The 18,387-nt window shown below is 37.9% G+C and overlaps 1 long non-coding RNA gene across 1 annotated transcript; it reads left to right on the forward strand.

Annotated features, from left to right (window-relative positions):
- Nucleotides 1-5,521: 5,521 nt before the first annotated feature.
- Nucleotides 5,522-13,915, forward strand: LOC123480105 (uncharacterized). Its single transcript, XR_006655973.2, has 3 exons — nt 5,522-5,639; nt 8,321-8,383; nt 13,379-13,915. It is a non-coding gene; the product is annotated as an uncharacterized lncRNA (long non-coding RNA).
- The last annotated feature ends 4,472 nt before the right edge of the window (nt 13,916-18,387 follow it).

Consider the following 18,387-nt stretch of genomic DNA (forward strand, 5'->3'; position numbering starts at 1 on the left):
CACCTCCAATGCCTCTTCTTATACTGAGAGGGGGGTGTTTATGGCTGCATGGAGTGGACAGTAGTGGTCCTACTTGGTTTCTGCCTTGTATTCTTTTCACACTGCCCTCATTTATCTAGGAACCACCCATTTTGCATGAAATTAGGCCAGTCCAGCTCCTCTAAAATCGGACTCTTGTGAGCTAATGTCAGTCGGAGTGACACAGCCAGGCATGTCCTTAGAGCAGAGACTGGTTCATGAACTATGGGTCCTGTGGACAGAGGCCTAAGCCTACCTGATACCTGGAATTCTCCGGGCCAGAGATGTTATCCAAGGGTCAGTAGAGGATGTAGGTGGTTCAGTTAGAAGGAAGTCCAAGACTTCAGTTGCTGTTTCGGTAGAAATAATTAACCAATTCATCATTCTCTTATTCCCTTTTTCTCTCAGTCACACCTTTTCATTGTAGTTATTGATAACCATTTTTTAACCATAAGGTTAACAAGCCTTGGATTAAGTTTGCCACACAAAGGAAACTGAAGAGAAAAACTAAACTGTTACTTACAAATACCACAGAGCTGCTGGATCAAGTCTTACCTGCAACTTTCACTACTAGTAAAATTTTGTGTTTTTTGAGTCAATAAATTCCCCTTACTGTCAAGGCTACTTAAGTACAGTAACTGAGACACCTTTCTGAATTACATTTATACCCATCTACTAAAACATTTTATTTTGCCTGTTTATTTGCATCTCAACACAGGCTGTCTCACCCTGAATTTATTTGCCTACATTTCTTATCTTTCTGCACAGACACTGAGCTCCTTGAGGACACGGATTGCAATTTTCTTATTTCCCTGTTTCTCCTAGTTTTCAGAATATGGCTCTGCAGTTAGTAGTGCTTAATAAATATTTGTAAAATGAATTAAGTCAAACTTCTGCATTTGATCTTATTAGTACCATACTATAGTTAACACATATTAATAATTCTAAAACTGTTGAATCAACAGTATAAAAACATCATTGTTTATTGTTTGATATTTTGTTTATTTGCTTGTTTCTCTTCTTGGTTATAGAGATGCTATAACAATGATTTGGTTTTTTACTTTCTTCCCCTTGGACCACAAAAATTCCTAAGATGCCAGGACAATTCATTTAAAGTTCTAAAGATTAGCAAGAAATAATCATTGTTATCTGTTCTACTGATGTAACTGTAGCTCAAAGCTGAGTATGTTCACATGGCTAATGAGGCCTTATCTTGGATAAAGAGGAAATTTACATTGAAATTTGGGTACACTGAAGATAGCCCAAAGTTAAATGAAATTCACCTTGCTTTTCAATTCAGCCTTGACTCTTACCAGATATTTGACCTTAGCAGAATTATTTTGTTACCCTTGGTCTCAGTTTTCTCATCTATAAAATGGAAGTCATTATACTGTCAATCTTATAAGATTGTGATAAGGATCAAATGAGTTAATAAGAAAACAAGGCACATAGATTAATATTAGTTATAATAAATAATAAGTACTATTTTTCCTCTCCATTCCCCCCTTCCTTCTTATTGTTCTAAAGCTTTGTTCTGATATTGTTATTACCATATAATTTGGAAAACAACTGCAGTTTTTTTTTCATGTAAAAACCAGTATTTCTACCTTTAGTTGCTATAAAATGTTGTATTTGCTGCTTCTCAATAAAAAAAACAATCTTCCCATGTATGCTGTAGATAAAACCTGGCTGGGCTCCTTTTTAGTCATATGTCAATATAAGAAATAAGTCTACATACTAAAAAATTAACAAATAAGACGTCCTTAGAAAAGAATACCAAAGTTACAAAAAAATCATATAATTACATAAACCTAAGGTGATTTTTAAATAAGGTAACACACAATGACCTTTAAAAGGAATTTAACAATAAAATGTTTTTAATTCATAAAAAGTAGATTTTTTAAAAATTAATTTGATTTTTATTTTATTTCCCATATGTAATTACCTTTTATTTAAAAGTTCACTGAGATGATTATATACACTCATGGAGTTGTAAAAATTAATACAGAGAGATCCCTTATACATTTTGTTCAGTTTCTGCCAGTGGTAACATTTTACTAAACTATTGTATAATATTAAACCAGGATATCGACATTGATTCAACCAGCAATTTTAGATTCCCATGTTACTTGTCCTCGTTTGTGAGTGTGTGTATATCACAGTCAAGATACTGAGAGTTTGACACTACACTCCACTGCAGTCCTTTCTATACTTACATTTTGAACTACAAATAATTTAGTAATAATTTCTTACAGTGAATGAATATGCAAATTAACCTTGTGCACCAAGTACCCCAACAATGCTACTACTAGATTACAAGGGACCAGAATTTTTTGCAAACGGTCATGTGCTTCTGAAGGAAATTTCTTTGGGCAACACTCATTAACAGACACAGTTGACTCTGTATACTTGGGAATGTACATACATTTCTCTAGCATCTGCACATTTTTATTTTTTCCATCTGGACTATAATTGAGGATACAAGAACTCATGCATTTATTTACTCCACACTCAATTGTCTTTTCTTTGAACTACAGAGATCTACTCAATATTATTAACATCAAACCAGTGACTTTGCTATCTGGCTTTATCAATCCAAATTTTTATTTCACTTTTTATACTCAACATTTTATCCATGTTTATCAGATGTACGTGACATTCAAGTTTATTTATGTAAAATATTAAAATACAAATTCATACTATATTTTATTTGTATTTTAAATTAAAAAGATGTTTACTGTACTTTAATATAGAATATTAAAAACAAAAAGTATCACGATGATCAGTATCCTTTGAGAATAAAATTATGTAGTCAGAGTTACCTACAGGCCAATAAGTACATTGATCAGGTGTGAGAAATTACAGAGCCCTTGAAGTTTATGGCAGCCAGAGGGAACTGTAGGAAGATGAACTCAGACGGTGCGCTGCAAACCCGTAAAGGGTGTCAGTGCAAAGCACTCAGGAACGACGTTAGAGAGCACTTGCCTTGCTGTGCCCCCTTCCCAGTCCTTGGTTCTCTCAGCTGAGACCGTCTCTCCAGGTTTTTTTCACCAGGAAATGGAAATAAACCCATTATTTGTAAGAGATGAAATATTGATCATAATTGTATATTTATTTCACATTAAAATCTATATGTAAGTGCTTCATTATCGAGTTCAGTTTCTGTGTGATTGTTTAGTTCAAAAAGCAGCACCGAAGAAGTTGCTGCTAGCACCATCATAAACAATATTTATACCACACCCTATAAAATGACAGAGGTAACATTCTGGGTAATTGTGTGAGGGGCAGAGTATGACATTTAGCTCTCACCAGAAAATAACTGCTGATAAGTGAATGGTCCTCACGATGAACTACTGCAGGCAAAGTAACTGAAAGGGAGACAAGCACGGTGCTGTGGTCAGGGCCCAAGAGCTCCCGGCTCTGTCCCGGAACAGCAAGCAAAGCCCTCAGACACTCATGGCCTCAGCTTCCTTGTTTGTCAAATGGCAATCATCATCATCATCTACTTTATAGAGTTGTTGTGCAGGTTCAATGAGCTGATGCCTGTACAACACTGAAAACACATATGTATAACCCATGGACACAGACAACAGTGTGGTGATGGCCAGAGAGCAGTAGGAACGGAGGCTGGGAGGATAGGGGCAAAGTGGGGGTGGGGGGAAGGAGAACATCTGCAACAGTATCAATAATAAAAATAATGAAAAATAGATTCCCAAGTATATATTAATTGCTCAATAAGTGAGCTGTGACTAAACAAGACATATTTCTTTAAAGTATTCTCGGCTTTTACCCTGAGTTTCTGAATGATGTGAAAGGATACTGAACAAGGGTGTTTGTAAGTGTTAAGAGAGCCATCTCAGAGATCTTGCAATAATACTCAGAAATAATCATTGAGAATGAGCTGATTTTGCTATTAGACTACTTTATTGTCAGAATGAATGATGAGCTGATTGACTCTGTATACAATAGAATTACATGAAACCCAAACAAAAATTTGCTACCTCTTCTCCATATGCTGATAAGGAGTCATCTCCAGAGATCTTGGAGCATTGCAAAATTTTACAGCAACAAATGTCATGGGAAGATTGAGCTAGAATGGGTATATAGACTGTTGGCCTTGGTACAATATTCCATTTCTTTCTTTTATTTCCTCCATCATTTCTCTCCTAGACATTTCCCAGCACCTTCCTAAACATGATTGCTTATTTATCATATACCATATTTAATTCCAAACATGGCATTGTATTGATCAACCCATATGTCTTCCCAGCTTGTCCATCTACTCTGTTCTGATGGTTTTACACATTAGCTGTTTTGAATGATGGTTTAATTGGATTCAGAGTCTCCTGGTGCATACTATTTCTTGAGAATATGTTAGACACTTCAGTAAGCTGCTTGGCCCAGTAAGTTCTCTCTGGGCAAATAGCAGGTTTTCCTTTTATCTGCTGATTACTCCTTATTCTCCTTTTCAAGCTTTTCTCCCTCTGTCTGCCTTTTACATGTTTTCCTCATATTTTTGTTCTAGATTCTCTTCAAATACTAATCTTTATGGTCTGCTTGGATGAGCTCTTCTCCAATAGCTCCAATTATAATTTATAGCACAGCTGGTAAACATAAGGCCCGTGGGCAGAATCCGGCCCTCCACCTGGTTTTATCTGGCTCAGCACCTTGTTTCTATCTGATGACAGCGCCAAGCTCCTTGCCCCTAGTTAAGGAGTAGTTACATTTATACAGTCCTAAAATTACTTTTGGCCCTTTGAAGGCAACTACAAGGCTGATGTGGCCCCTGGTGAATATGAGTTTGATACCCCTGATCTATAGGGTAAATGACTCTAAAATCTAAACCACTAGACTAGTCCTCTCTATTACTGGCCTTATGATAATTCCATATGGATGTTCTACAGATATTTAAACTTATCATGACCACACTGAACTAATAATCCCCCAAGCCAACCTACTGCAGAGAATGGGATAAACATGTAAATTATTCCTAGCTCCTCAGTTCACTGAACTCCCATGGCCAGTCAGTCACCAGGCCATGATGAATTCATCTCATAAAAATTGTCTAATTAGTCCTTTCCTCTCCATTTCCATTGTCACTACCCTATTCCAGGCCATCAGCCTCCCGTGCTTAGATTATTGCAAATCTGCCCAAATGGTTTTCCTCCACCCAAAACATTCTCCAGGGATACTGTCAAAGTAATCTGCTTAAGTGTGAATCTAATGATGTCACTCTTCTATTTTAAACCCTTCAATAACTTTTTGCTCCCAGAATAGAATCGAAACTCTTTGACTCCTAAGGCCCTTCATGACCTGGCACATCCGAGAGTCAAGACGTTTGATGGTAAAAGCATAAGCTTTAAAATTGTGTGCCTGGATTTGGATCCTAACTATCCATCCATCCATCCATCCATCCATCCATCCATCCATCCATCCATTATTTAGGAACCACTGTGTGCCTCTGTGAATACAGCAGTGAAGAAAACAAGCAAAGCCTGCCCTTCTAGAGAACAAGTGCAATATGTCAGATAATGTTGAAGTGCTGGAGAGCAGTGGCTGTGATGAGATTGATTTACATATTTAGTGGCATTCAAAGAGAAAAAAGAAGGCAAATCTCCAAGGTAGAGTATCGAATACAGTTATACGCTTCTTAATAACAGCAATACATTTTGAGAAATGCTTCATTAGGTGATGTAGATGGCACAACCTCCTACACACCGTGGCTGTATGGTATAGCCTATTGCTCCTGGGCTACAAGTCTTTATTGCATGTTACTATGCAAAACAACAGTAGATTAAGTCAAGCACAAGAGAAAGGGATGTAGCCAAGGGGGCATCAACGTGAGATGTGTGAGGCTACTGGAAACAACAGACTGTTTTACAGCAAACATGTTTTATAAGTAAAAAGAGTACACTATAAAATGAAAAAAGTAATACAGTAAATAAGTAAACCAGTAACATAGTTTTTATTATCATTATCAAGTACTATACACTAGATATACTTGTATGTGCTACACTTTCTGCACTTTTATATGACTGGTGCATCACAGGTTACTTCATACCAGCATCAGCACTAATAAATGAGTAATGCATTTCTTTGTGACATTATGACAGCTACGTCATCACTTGGTGATGGGAATTTTTCACTGCATGATAATATTATGTGACCACTGTCACATACGCTGTTTGTTGTTGACTGAATGTTATGTGAAGCCTGACTATAGACATTTTTGTATTTCCAAGTAAGATTATCTTGAGACTAAATGTCTCTATGGCACTTCAAATTTTCCTTATTTTAGTAACTAAGAGAATCTCTAGCTGCTGTTCAGAGAAGAGACTATGAGGAGGAAGCGAGAGTGGAAGCAGGGACATGGTTAAGAGACTGTTTGGAATCGTCCAGGATGCAGAAATTGAGTGGTAACAGTGATCATGAGGAGCAGCCTGACTCAGCATGTTTCTAAAGAAAAACCCCAGGACTTGATGGATTGGATTCAAAGGATAGGAGAAGACAGAAAAACATCATGAATTACTTGAAGGTTTTGACTTGAAAAACTACAAGTAGTACAGCCATTCACTGAGCTGGAAAAGAACGAGAACGATCTTATTTCAGAGGGGAAAATCAAGGATCAAGAACTTGTTAAGATGCCTGGCACATGTCCAAGTTAAGATGTTAAGTAGGCAGCTGGATATGGCACTATAAAGTTCAGGTAAATAGTTTTGACTGGAATATAACATTGGCTGTCATTTGCATATTTGTTTTTTTAAACATTTGTTTATTTGTTTTTTAGAGGGGAAGGGAGAGAGAAAGAGAGGGACAGAAACATCATTGTGAGAGACACATCGATCTGTTGCCCATCCCACTGAGCCACACTGGTCAGGGCCATATTTGGTTTGAAAGTCAGGGGACTGGATGAGGATATGGACCAATGAGAGTTTATCAGGAGTGTGCCAATAAGTGCTTAAGGAATGACTGCATGAAAAGATATGCTATCAGCAGATTAATCCACTCTTTTGGACAGGACTTGCTCTCTCTAATTTGCCACAGTCCCCACTGCCCATTGGCTGTGCAAATGGACTTATATAGGCTCTAGTCACTATATTCTCTGTCTGGCCCTTTTGACATTGGACTTTGTGAAACAGGAGTAGTCCTTCTTTATTTTGTTTATTTACTCCATGCTGTATTACATGGTATTTGTCTCAAATGTCACATTGCTGGTGAAATCGTGTCATTAGCCTCAGCTTGCTGAGGTCCAGACCAATGTCAGCTGTGGTAGCAAAAGGACAGGCTAGAAATACTCTACTTTCTAAGCACATTTCTCAATGCATGTAAAGATTATTTTTCATTACCTTGAAATTATTTAGTTTCTTCGTGTTGAAGTCGGTACCCTCTGTAGCTGCAGGGGGTTGGGAGGAGTGGCTCAGAAGGTGTGTTTTCAAAAGAAATTACTATATTGCTTTGAATAATAATATGCATGTTTTGGGTTATCTTCTTGGGGAGGACAATATTGGTATATAAGGAATATCAATACATTAGTTTTGATAAGTTCTCAAAGTTGAGACCAAAAGGTTGGAAGAGATATCTGGCCATGACCGATGTGACTCAGTTGGTTGGGTGTCATCCCACAAAGCAGAAGGTCACTGATTCGACTCCCTCTCAGGGCACATGCCCAGGTTGTGGGTTCAGTCCTGGGGTGGGGCTTGTAAGGTAACTGATGGATGTTTTTCTCCTTCTCTTTCTTTCTCCCTCCCTTCCCTTCTCTCTAAAAATAAATAAATAAAGTCTTTTTTAAAAAGGGATATCTAAAAGTCCTTTTCAAAATATGGGTAAAGGAGACTCATTTTATCTTAATATTTTAAGTAAAGCAATAATTTCAGATACAATAAAAAGAGCCACAAAGGTAATTTATTATGGAAGTGATTCCATGTAGAAAAATTACATTCCAAATTGTCTGTCATGAACTAGAGTTGTCAGCAGGTGAATGAAAGGATCACAGGGTTACAATTGGATGTGAAATGTTGCCTGAATTAATTGCTCTCTCACTGAGGACATAAGGTCAGCTTTCAGCCATATGCCATAATTTTTTAAGTGATTTTTCCTCATCTGGAGGATGTATGAAGTATAACTAAAAAGCAAAGGAAAATATTTCCCATTAAACCCCAAATCATTACTTTATAGTCAAATGGAGGCCATAATTTTCCCTTTTTACATTTTTATCTCTCCATCTGACTCTCGTTCTCTCTGCTCCATCTACCTTTCCTTTCATAGGTTTACATGTATTATGGTATTTTTCTTTTTCCTGCAGAGCACAGAGATAATTTCCTGCCTGGCACTCAATATCTCCAAGACCTAGGATGCTCCTTGAGAGGTACGGTACTATTTTGAGGTACTATTTTATAGCACAAAACTGCATTAGCTACCTCATTTGTAAAAATCACCCAGTTCCCAGATGTGTGGTGAGCGGTTGCTGGTAAAAGCACAATCCGAATGGTTTTCATAATTGTTGTTTTCAAAACCAGAAATAATTCTGACCATGCTGCATCCCCCTTTTAAGACTTTAGTGGTAAGAAAGAATTCGATGTTTTGGGAGTTTTAGTAGGATTATATTTATTATAGTTAAGCATTTTTACTGCTGTATTTTTATAGTAGAACAACTTAAAGAAGTCCATTTTCTTACACTAGTCTGTGAAACACTAAGGGAACATATGCGCATTTGTGTGCCTCTGTGTGTGTATTTCTACTTTTATTAGTAGAATGCTGGGATGTATTTTTGTCGCAGATGAGTCCACCTGGAGTACGAGAATTTATCAGCTAGTACTGTACAATACCTTTAACAGAAGACACCATTGTACCACTCTGTTTACATTTTCCAATAAAATGTAAGGTTCAGTAAGAGCTCTCCCAGTTAGTTTTTAAATTATTTTTGTCCTACTTGAGAATAACCTTTGGAATTAAACTGTCTGCAGTGATTATTGGTCTACACATTAATTATAAACTGCTTGACCTTAATCAATTTCTCTTCTATCTGTTAGTCCAAATTCATACTTAGTTTTTAAATAACTTAAGGAACATGATCTGATTCATGCAAAACTTCCATTGACTTTTACTGCAGTCAGTGAAATTTTGTCAGACATCCAGAATCTAATTCTTTGCTACATCCCAGAATACAAACTCCAAACGAGAAACTGGTGAACTTTGTGCTATATAGCAGGTTAATGATCTTTTAATGTTCTCAATGGGATTTTTTGATAAATACATAGCATTTATAATGACATTTAGATTCCTGGTAGATAAGCATTAATTTATAATATGTACATATACTTAATGATTGCATTATATAAAATATTAACATTACCATTCATTATCATTATTGTTATTTTTTTAACATTAGTTTCTAGGCACCCTAGTTAAATGGAGCCTGGGTACAGAAACAGTACATTCTTGCTGATTGTTCATTCCTAAAATATTTAAACATAATTTTCATGGTGATATTGGGTAGCTGAAAAATATTCCTCATGTGGATGGAAACAAATTAAAGATTAGCTCAAGGTGGATAAATCAAAAGGAAGTTAACAATTCCAGGACAATGGCGACATAGGAGCACATAATTCTACCCCAATCATAAAAGGGCCCTGTGGTCAAAGTAAAGAAACCACAGAGGGTGGAGTGGGATGGGGTGGGAGTTACTTATTTTGCAGGGGGAAAATATTTTGGAAATGATACCAAACACAGACCACAGACGGTCAAATAATTTCTTCCAAATCGAGTAGAGTTTAGAAGCCAATGAAAGGAAGATGCCATTTCTTTAGAGAGTATAACAATCTTATGAAAAGGGAAGGAAATTCTCTCAAGCGCTGCTAATATCTGGGGGACCCAGACCAGAGCTGCAGGTCGACTCTGAGGAAGGATGGGGACTTGGAGCCTCTTTCCCAGCACAGTTCAACCGCATTCCTAGGCCCCACTGGCATCCCTGGAATGTAAAGTGAGTATCCAGCCCCTCCTCACTTTGTTGCTCTGATCTGGCCTTTTGGTAGCTTCCTGAGGTCCCTCCAATGAAGGAGGGAATCTCCCTCCTGTAAAGGAAGAGGGACAAGAACAAGGAGACCAGAGGAAGTGGAGAAAAAAGTATCAATCACAGGACAAAACATTAAAAACAAAAAAAGAGGAAGCAGCATAAACCACAGAAAACTGAAACTAAAATGATGGAGAAAAGCTCACTGTGTAGTCAGTTACCTCGGGTTCCAATCCTGAATCGCCAGTTTCTGTGTGCTATGGAGCAAGTTTCTTAACCAGTTGGTGCCTCAGTTTCTTCATCTGGCACAAGAGGATAATGAACACCTTACATGTAAGGGTTAAATGATAATATGTCACTTATATAAGAAGGGTCTATGACAACACCTGGTACATACGAAATTCCATAAATGCTGATCACTTGTATTAAATTAAAGAATTTAATACATTTAGTTTAAATTATTAAATTAAATATTGCTATTATTAAATCTAAATTAAAATGTGCTTAACTAATTTTTTAAAGGATGAACCCTCAAGTTAGGTTGAAAACAGTCTCTGGGATATTTAAAGAGAGATAACTGAAGCAAAGTGGCTCAAAATGAAAAGTATGAGGACAGTTTCACAGAAAAGCTAATTGCTGCTTCCCAACCGAGGTATACAGGCCCTACTCTTCATCCCTTAATTCTGGCCCGTCACCCTGGCTACAGCTTTTTGGTTGAGGGGTGGACTGCTAACCAAGGATAATGATGCCATGATCCAGTTAGTGGCCTGTGCTTTGTGTCCTGGCTGAAAAGGCTAAGGAGAGGATCAGATTAATTTCTTGAATTTGGGGAATTAAATGAACTCAGTGGAAGGGTACTGTTGGAGTCCATTGGTAAGTCTTTGTGGCCTTAAATGAAGTACAGTGGGGAAAGGGACAAAGGGAAGGAAGCTTGTTCAATGGGGAACAGACAGGGAGATGCAGGGGTAGTGTAACCCTGTAGCAGGAAGTGGCTTCTGCCCCTGATTCCGGCTCTGAAACCACTGAGTGACAGCAGTGGGGGCTCTATGATACTGTGCTGCTTTGGCTAAGACTGGGTTCCTAACAGGGAAAGTTGTTATCCTGGAGATTGAGGGGAGCTGGGAATTTTTGGCGCCTGGCCTCCCCGAGGTATAATACTTTCCCCTGTGGTCCCCTCCCAGGTGTGATGAGACTTCCTTTTATAAATCTGTCCTGTGACCGAAGCTTGGAATGCAAGATGGGCTTTTGGAAGTAAGTGGAGGCAGATTAAGGAAGAAAGGCCCTTCACTGTGACTTCTAACTGATGTTTCCCTTCAGGGCCCTAAGGCTTAAGCCTTTATTTCTAGAAGAATGGGGAGAGGAGGAGCTAGTCCCATTTGTTGCTAAGCAACCAAAGCTTTGCAGGCCACGTTCTCAGGTCGCATTTGCAGCTATTGAGAATCAGTGACAAGGTGATGTAGCAATGCAGGCAGAAGCTTCTCATTTCTAAATTTCTGGCTCTGTATTTTGTTCTCAAGAACAAAATGGATTGAAAGCCTATCAGAGTTTTTCCTAATGGTATTTTTAGAAATAAGCCAGTCCCCAGGAGGAGGAATAAATTTCAGAGTCAAACCAACACAACAGGGCATCTTATCTTCCCATGCAAAGTGCAAGCCCTGGACAAAGAATCCAAGAATAAACTTGACCAGAAATATGTACAACCTGTATGAAGAAAAAACAGAAACCAATCAACCAAATTAAGGGCATAAAGGGATATCAGAATGAATGGGAAGATATTATTTATTCTTTTTGGGATGACAAGCATTATAAAGGTGTGAATTTTCCACAAATGTATTCGCAAATATAACACAAAGATTCTCTCTCTCTCTCTCTCTCTCTCTCTCGATATGACAATATAATCCTCATTTGTTTGGAAAACTGCAGGGGTAGGGATGCTTAGAAACATTCTGAGAAAGAAGAGTAATGAATAGGAATTTACTGACAACATATTAAGCCATATTGTTAAGGTGTGGCATTAAAGCAGTGCACTACTGTGCGATACCAGCACGGCAATAAACAGGCAGGTGAAGGGAGGAGATTAAAGAGTCCAGGAACAGATACAAGTGGGAATTTAGCAAACACTACAGGTGACGTTTTTAAAGTGACAGGAAATGAAAGTAGATAAAAGACTCTTGCTTGAGGAGGCTCAGAAAATCAGGTCTGTGGGTTTCAACATTTGGGGACACGCACTCAGGGCTTTCCTGTGGAAGTTTTATGCTGTCTGTAGATGGAATGTGGTAACTGAGAAGGGTCCCTGCACTCAAGAGAGAGAGTTTGAGAGGCACCCAGCCACCCCCCAAGTTTGTCCTCGAAGTGCATGGCTTCAAGTGGAGGTTTATCTCTAATGTGTAGAAGTGTGCATCAGATTTTTTAAGTTGTCAAAACTAGTTCTTTTTTAAAAAATTTATTTTATTTTTTTAGATGGGGGAAGGGAGGGAGAAGGAGAGGGAGAGAAACATCAGTGTGTGATTGCCTCTCAAGCACTCCCTACTGGGGACCTGGCCCACAACCTAGGTATGTGCCATGACGGGGGACCATTTGGTTTGCAGGCCTAAGCTCAATCCACTGAGCCACACCAGCCAGGGCAGAACCAGTTCTTAAGATTAAAGAAACTTAATTTTTCTCGTTCTTACTATATGAAGTATTTTTTGCTTGCTACATGAAGTATTGGTCATGTAGCAAGCTTTAGGGTTGTTTAGTTTATTTTATAAAGGACATATCTGATATTAAAAGATCTAACATGTCCATACTATATATGGTATAGAAAGGCACTGGTGGGCGCTGGGGCTTGGTGGATGGGGGAAAACAAGGGGACATGGGGGGCACCTGTAATAGTGTCAACAATAAAAACTTTTTAGTACATATTGAGATGTCCTCTTTTCTTAAAGAAAGTTCTTTTTCGGCGATCAATGTTATACCTATATTATATGACTTTTGTCAATTTTAACTTTTTTCTTTCCTAATAAGTAAAAAGTATATTTAAAATTATGCCAAGTTAACTTGTTATGGGCTGAATACTCGTTCTGTTTTGTTGATCCCATAACATACTCATGATGCTAAAATTTCCATGCTGGCATTTCAAATGGGAGTGAAACAGCAGACTGAATTATTTTCAGCAAGCCCAGTGCCAAATGCTGAAAAAATATTTTTATTTATTATGATTCCTTTTATGTACCAACATGTGTGACTTTGCATTTAGTATTGAAGAGAACATCAACAAGAAAGGAATGACTATTAGGTTTTGATTACACATCATACTCTCCACTACTCCCATTTTTGTTTCTGCTTTTCTTTTCTTTTTTTAATAAAAAGGTACATGCTGATTTGCAGCCACATCTTCAAGTGTGCTTTCCTGTATGGTTGATGAAGTGTTTGGCAGTAAGGAAGCAGCAAGAAAGGGCTGAGAACTCTGTGAGAGAGGGCAGGCGTCTGAGGGAATGAAGTGTAAGGAAATACGGACCCTGTGGAAGATGGAATCCGAACCCTGGAAGCCAGAAAGAGAAATGCAGACAAATAAAAAAGGTTGGAGGATGAGACCTGTTAAGTGCCAGAGAAGGTTAGTATTTGGGAGTTCTTAACTACAATCACTGTCTCTCCTTTCCCCTAATACATATCCAATAGGACCGCTTTGCTTTTTCCTGACGGATGTATTCTTTTAATGCGTGACATTTTGAAGCAAGTACTGTACTGAAAATTTCCATTACATGTATTACATTTTAAAGATAAAAATTTTTCTTTTCCAATATATTATATTTAGAGCTAACATCAGCAAAGATTTCAAAAGAGATATCAAAGCAATGTCCTTAAGATATTAAGATATTTAAAAAGAAGCAAGAATATAAGAGTAATTTAAGCCATTCAAAAAGTAAAATTTGATATGGGAAAAAGTATACATTTTTGAAAGATTGCAACGGAAGAAAATCAGAAGTGAGATCTTATAAAAAATTTCTGAAAGTCTTAGTTATTTAGTCAATATGTTAAATGGGCATAGGATTCAGATCACTCTTTCTTAAGTTATATATTTGTGCTTAAAGAAATCTTGCCCCCAACAAATTTATCATAAACATATTGCACTAAAATAACTTAAAGAATTATGAAATTTATATTAAAATAAGCATATGTACATATATTACTGAAGAAATATTTAAAAGCATTCAGCAAAATTAAATCATGTTTATAAATCAGTTTGGTAAATTTTTAAACATGAAACCTTGTCTTTACTTTTTTTAAGTTTTAGGAGATCACATTTTCTCAATCCATTTATAAACTGCTTTTTAACAGGTAGCTTAAAAAACTTTCCACTATATGCTCTTTTTTTAATGTGGTAAGGGTGTTAGCAACTTCATGCATTTATGATCAGTTTTTTTACTTTTACTATACTATTTAATATATATATATAACTTGTTATTTAGAATACATACTTGCCCTTTGAAAGCATTTCCAAATGATATCCACAGTTTCCATATTGTAAACATATAGCTTCTTCTTTTGAGGTAATTAACAAAACTGCTTTGTAAAAAACTTTTTAAATATAAGCTTTTTACAAGGGAAAGTTTCTAAACTAGAGAATGTCACAAAATGTAAAAGTTAGATGGAAAAAAAACTGTGATTATGTATCATAAACACATTATAAGTACTAATGAAAACATCACAAATTAAATGTTTATGAACTCAAAATCATTCCTGAGAATCAATGGGTTTGAAACAAAATTCAATTTGTAAATGGTTACATTTTCTTTTTTAATCTAGGAAGTAACAGCACTCTCAGTCTGAGCATTTGGGAATACGACTTTGTATCTTTGACTCTGGCCTTGCATTTGCGTACCAATGATCAGTGTTCACAGCCTCTCATGTAGTTATCTAATTTTCTATTATGTAATGTTGTTCAGTTGAAATATCACCCTCACCATTCATGACTGGAAACTGAGAGTTATTTGGTTTATCTAACATTATATACTAACTGACTCTAATACTCCAGGTACTGTGCTAGACTTTGGGGTTTCAAAAGACAGTGAACATCATTCTTGACCCCAAAGATGTAGCAACAGTGACTACGGAGTATAAGCATTGAAAAGATAGCAGCATGTGTGGGATGTGCCGGGAATGCATAAGAGAACAAATGTGAGGCTGGATCAAGAAGGGCGTCTTAGAGAACATGAGGGCTGAGCCAAGTATGGATAGTTATTAGACAGGCAGAGATGAGCAGTGAAAGAATGAGACTTCCTTTTTTTTTTTTTTTTTTTTTTAAAGAAACAGGAGCCTGGGCAGAGGCACCAAAATGTGCCCATTTTGAGAACAACTAAAGAACCCCAGAGGCCCATTTGTGTTGGGATAGGAAAGAGGAGAGGAAGAGGTGAGGGATGGAACAGGAGAGCTATCCGAAGGCTAGATTATGATGGGCTTTGTACACTATGTTAAATGGACTTCATACTGAAGAATGTGAAGAACCAATAAAACCCACCAGATTTGATTCTTTGAAGAGATGTTAGAGTTGGGGGAGGGGGCAGGACTGTAGGATGGTAAGTCTTTTGGGAGGCAATTGTAATAAGCCCGATACAAAAATGATAAGGGTACGAACTAAAGTAGCAGTAATGGGAAAAGAGAGAAAGAGACCATGTTAAGTTTATTAAAGACAGTCAACCAGTGATTTTCAACCTGAGTGCCAGGGGAGGCACACTGGTGTACCACAGGACGTTTTAAAACACGCAATCCTTGACTCTTTAGTCAGGGGCACCGGCCTCTTTTCTCTCAATTGTCAAATCAAAAAAATGACAACAGCCAACACAAGAATAGCTGCCCAGTGTAAATGAATCAAAATTATACCTACTTATTTTGTGAGACTGGCAAAAAAATACATTTTTTGGTGTGCTGCAGAATTTTAGTAATTAGTTTATATGTGCCATGAGATGAAAAAGGTTGAAAATTGCTGCATTAAACAATTGCTAAATTTGGCGATATATTTCTATAATTCACAATGTAAATAAGTCACAATGAAAAAGACATGAAACAAACACCTGGTTCAGATGTCCAGAGTTACTTGTTAAGTGCCACACAGCAATGCAATTTTAGAAAGAATGACTATAAGAATAGCCAAGAAGGTTTTCAAAAACTAATAAAGAAAATAGGAGACTTATCAGATATTAAAACACTTTAACACTGCCATAATAAAACAATGTGATTCTGATGCAGAAAGCGTCACATCAGTGGGACAAACCTCCAAAACAATAATGACAAAAGCATGGATGTCCAAAAGCATCATAAGTGAAATTAAAAGGTGAGCAAACTAGTGAAATGCATTCACCACATAAGAAAGATAATGGATTTACTCATAACTTTAATGAATAAAGATGTCTTGCAATTACATAAAAAATGGATATAATGACAAAAGATAAAAACTTCTCCAAATATAAATAAGTGGGCAATAAGCAGATGCTTATTTAATAGAGTCCCAATTTATTCTCATGTTAAGAATAAAGCCCAAATTTATTCTGATGTTAAAAATTATAACAAAGATATGCCATTTCTACACATTGAATCACCAAATAGTAAAAAATGGCCTCAATCCTTAATGAGTGTGTGGGGAAGTGGCCTTGTTCATATATTCTTCATGCAAAATCATTCTGGAGAGAAATTTTGGCAACATGCTTTAAAAGCTTAAAAATATGCTTTGACACAGTGATTCCACATATAAGAATTTATCCTAAGGAAACATAAATAGGTGAAGAAATGTCACGTCTTTGCCCATGTTCCCCCAGAGCAGACCTTGAAACAAAGTCCTATGGGTGAGTCCTTTATTGGAGTGATCCCATGGAGCAGAGGGGAGGGCCGGGGAGTAAAAGAAGGAAGGAGAGAGAGCAGCCCAAAGATACCTGATCAATTCAGTCACCGTTATGGGCAGGAGGGTGCTTGATGTGTCCAGGTTTTCCATCTGTGGGGAAAGAGGCAGCACTTCGGTACCCACTCCCATCTCCCATTCGGCGAGAGTCCACCCCTGAGAGAGTTAACGCTACCACAATTTCAGGTTGCACATAAACAGTTCCTCTGTATCCCTCACCCTCCCAGGGTCCCAAATCCAACTTGAATGTCATTCTACCTGGGCCTTAGGTAAGGGGCTGTCAGGTAGCACCTGTCTGAACTGATCAATGCCCTTGAGTTGCCTGGAATAGGAGGTGGGGAGGATCCACGGGTGATACCAACAAAGCCCATCCCTAGCAACACTGAAATCTGCTTGTGTCCCGTGTTGTGTAGACCTCCCTACCAGGTTCTGGGGCCTTCATTGTTTGGTGAGAATAAGTTGCCCTCACTTCTCCCTTGTAAAAGGAGAGGTACAAGTCAAATTTGCCCGTTAAGAACCCGTTAAGGTAGAGGACAGTCTCAGTAACTGTAAAGACCATATTGGAAGATGAGTAAAAAACAAGCATACAAAAACAAGATCAAACAAAATAAGACACCTAACCATTTCCACTGATGTTATTTGTCCTGAGATTGTAAGTGCTCTTTATCATTCCCCTTCTTCACCAGTCGAAGATTTCCCTCACCAATAGCCAGTCCTTGGCCCTCAGTGTGGAAAGGGATCCAGCATAACCAACTTGCCCCAACCTGGCTGGCCGATCTCCTCAAGGAGCGATGCTGTATCATCCATCACTCTTGGCTGATGGCCTTTGGTCCTTCAGCAGTGGCAGCTGGTGGGTCATTCCAGATGAGAGGAAGGCCATACTGTTTGGTTTGTGCATGGTTTCCATCACTGCCACTATATCCACTGCATTCCCAGCACTGGCCCTACTAAGGAGAGGGTCAAGCTGTTATCTCAGGATAAGCCATTCCATTGTTTGTGGTGGATGTGTTCTGGTGGGCACTGAAGTTGGGTACAGATCCTCATGTTCCATGCCCAGTAACATGCCTCTGTTACACTTTCATCTATTTTCTTATCACAGTTCTCATACTTGTTCTTTGTGGACCACTGAAAAACCAGCCTAACCATTTGCCACTGTGTAGGGCTTTCTAAATATTCTTACCTGAGGTAACTTTTCTTTCCATAGGAATGGGACAGTCAAGTGTACTCTCACCATCTGCCCATTGCAAGCATTTCCCTTTACCTGTGTCACTTGCTTTTCCCCCAAGTGGTGCTATAATGCAGCAGTGAGCCATTTATAATAAACATCAAAATATTGTATTGCCCCATCTGTGAACCAGACCCAATTACGTTTCTCCTCCATCAACTGGACTATAGGGAAGACTCTCCACCACCGTAAAGCCATAGGTTTGAGGAGATTGAGAGGTATCAATGCAACAGAGTGGTTGACATGGAGTATCTGGGCCGC

Source organism: Desmodus rotundus, chromosome 2, assembly GCF_022682495.2.
Source record: "Desmodus rotundus isolate HL8 chromosome 2, HLdesRot8A.1, whole genome shotgun sequence".
Classification (NCBI taxonomy): Eukaryota; Metazoa; Chordata; class Mammalia; order Chiroptera; family Phyllostomidae; genus Desmodus; species Desmodus rotundus.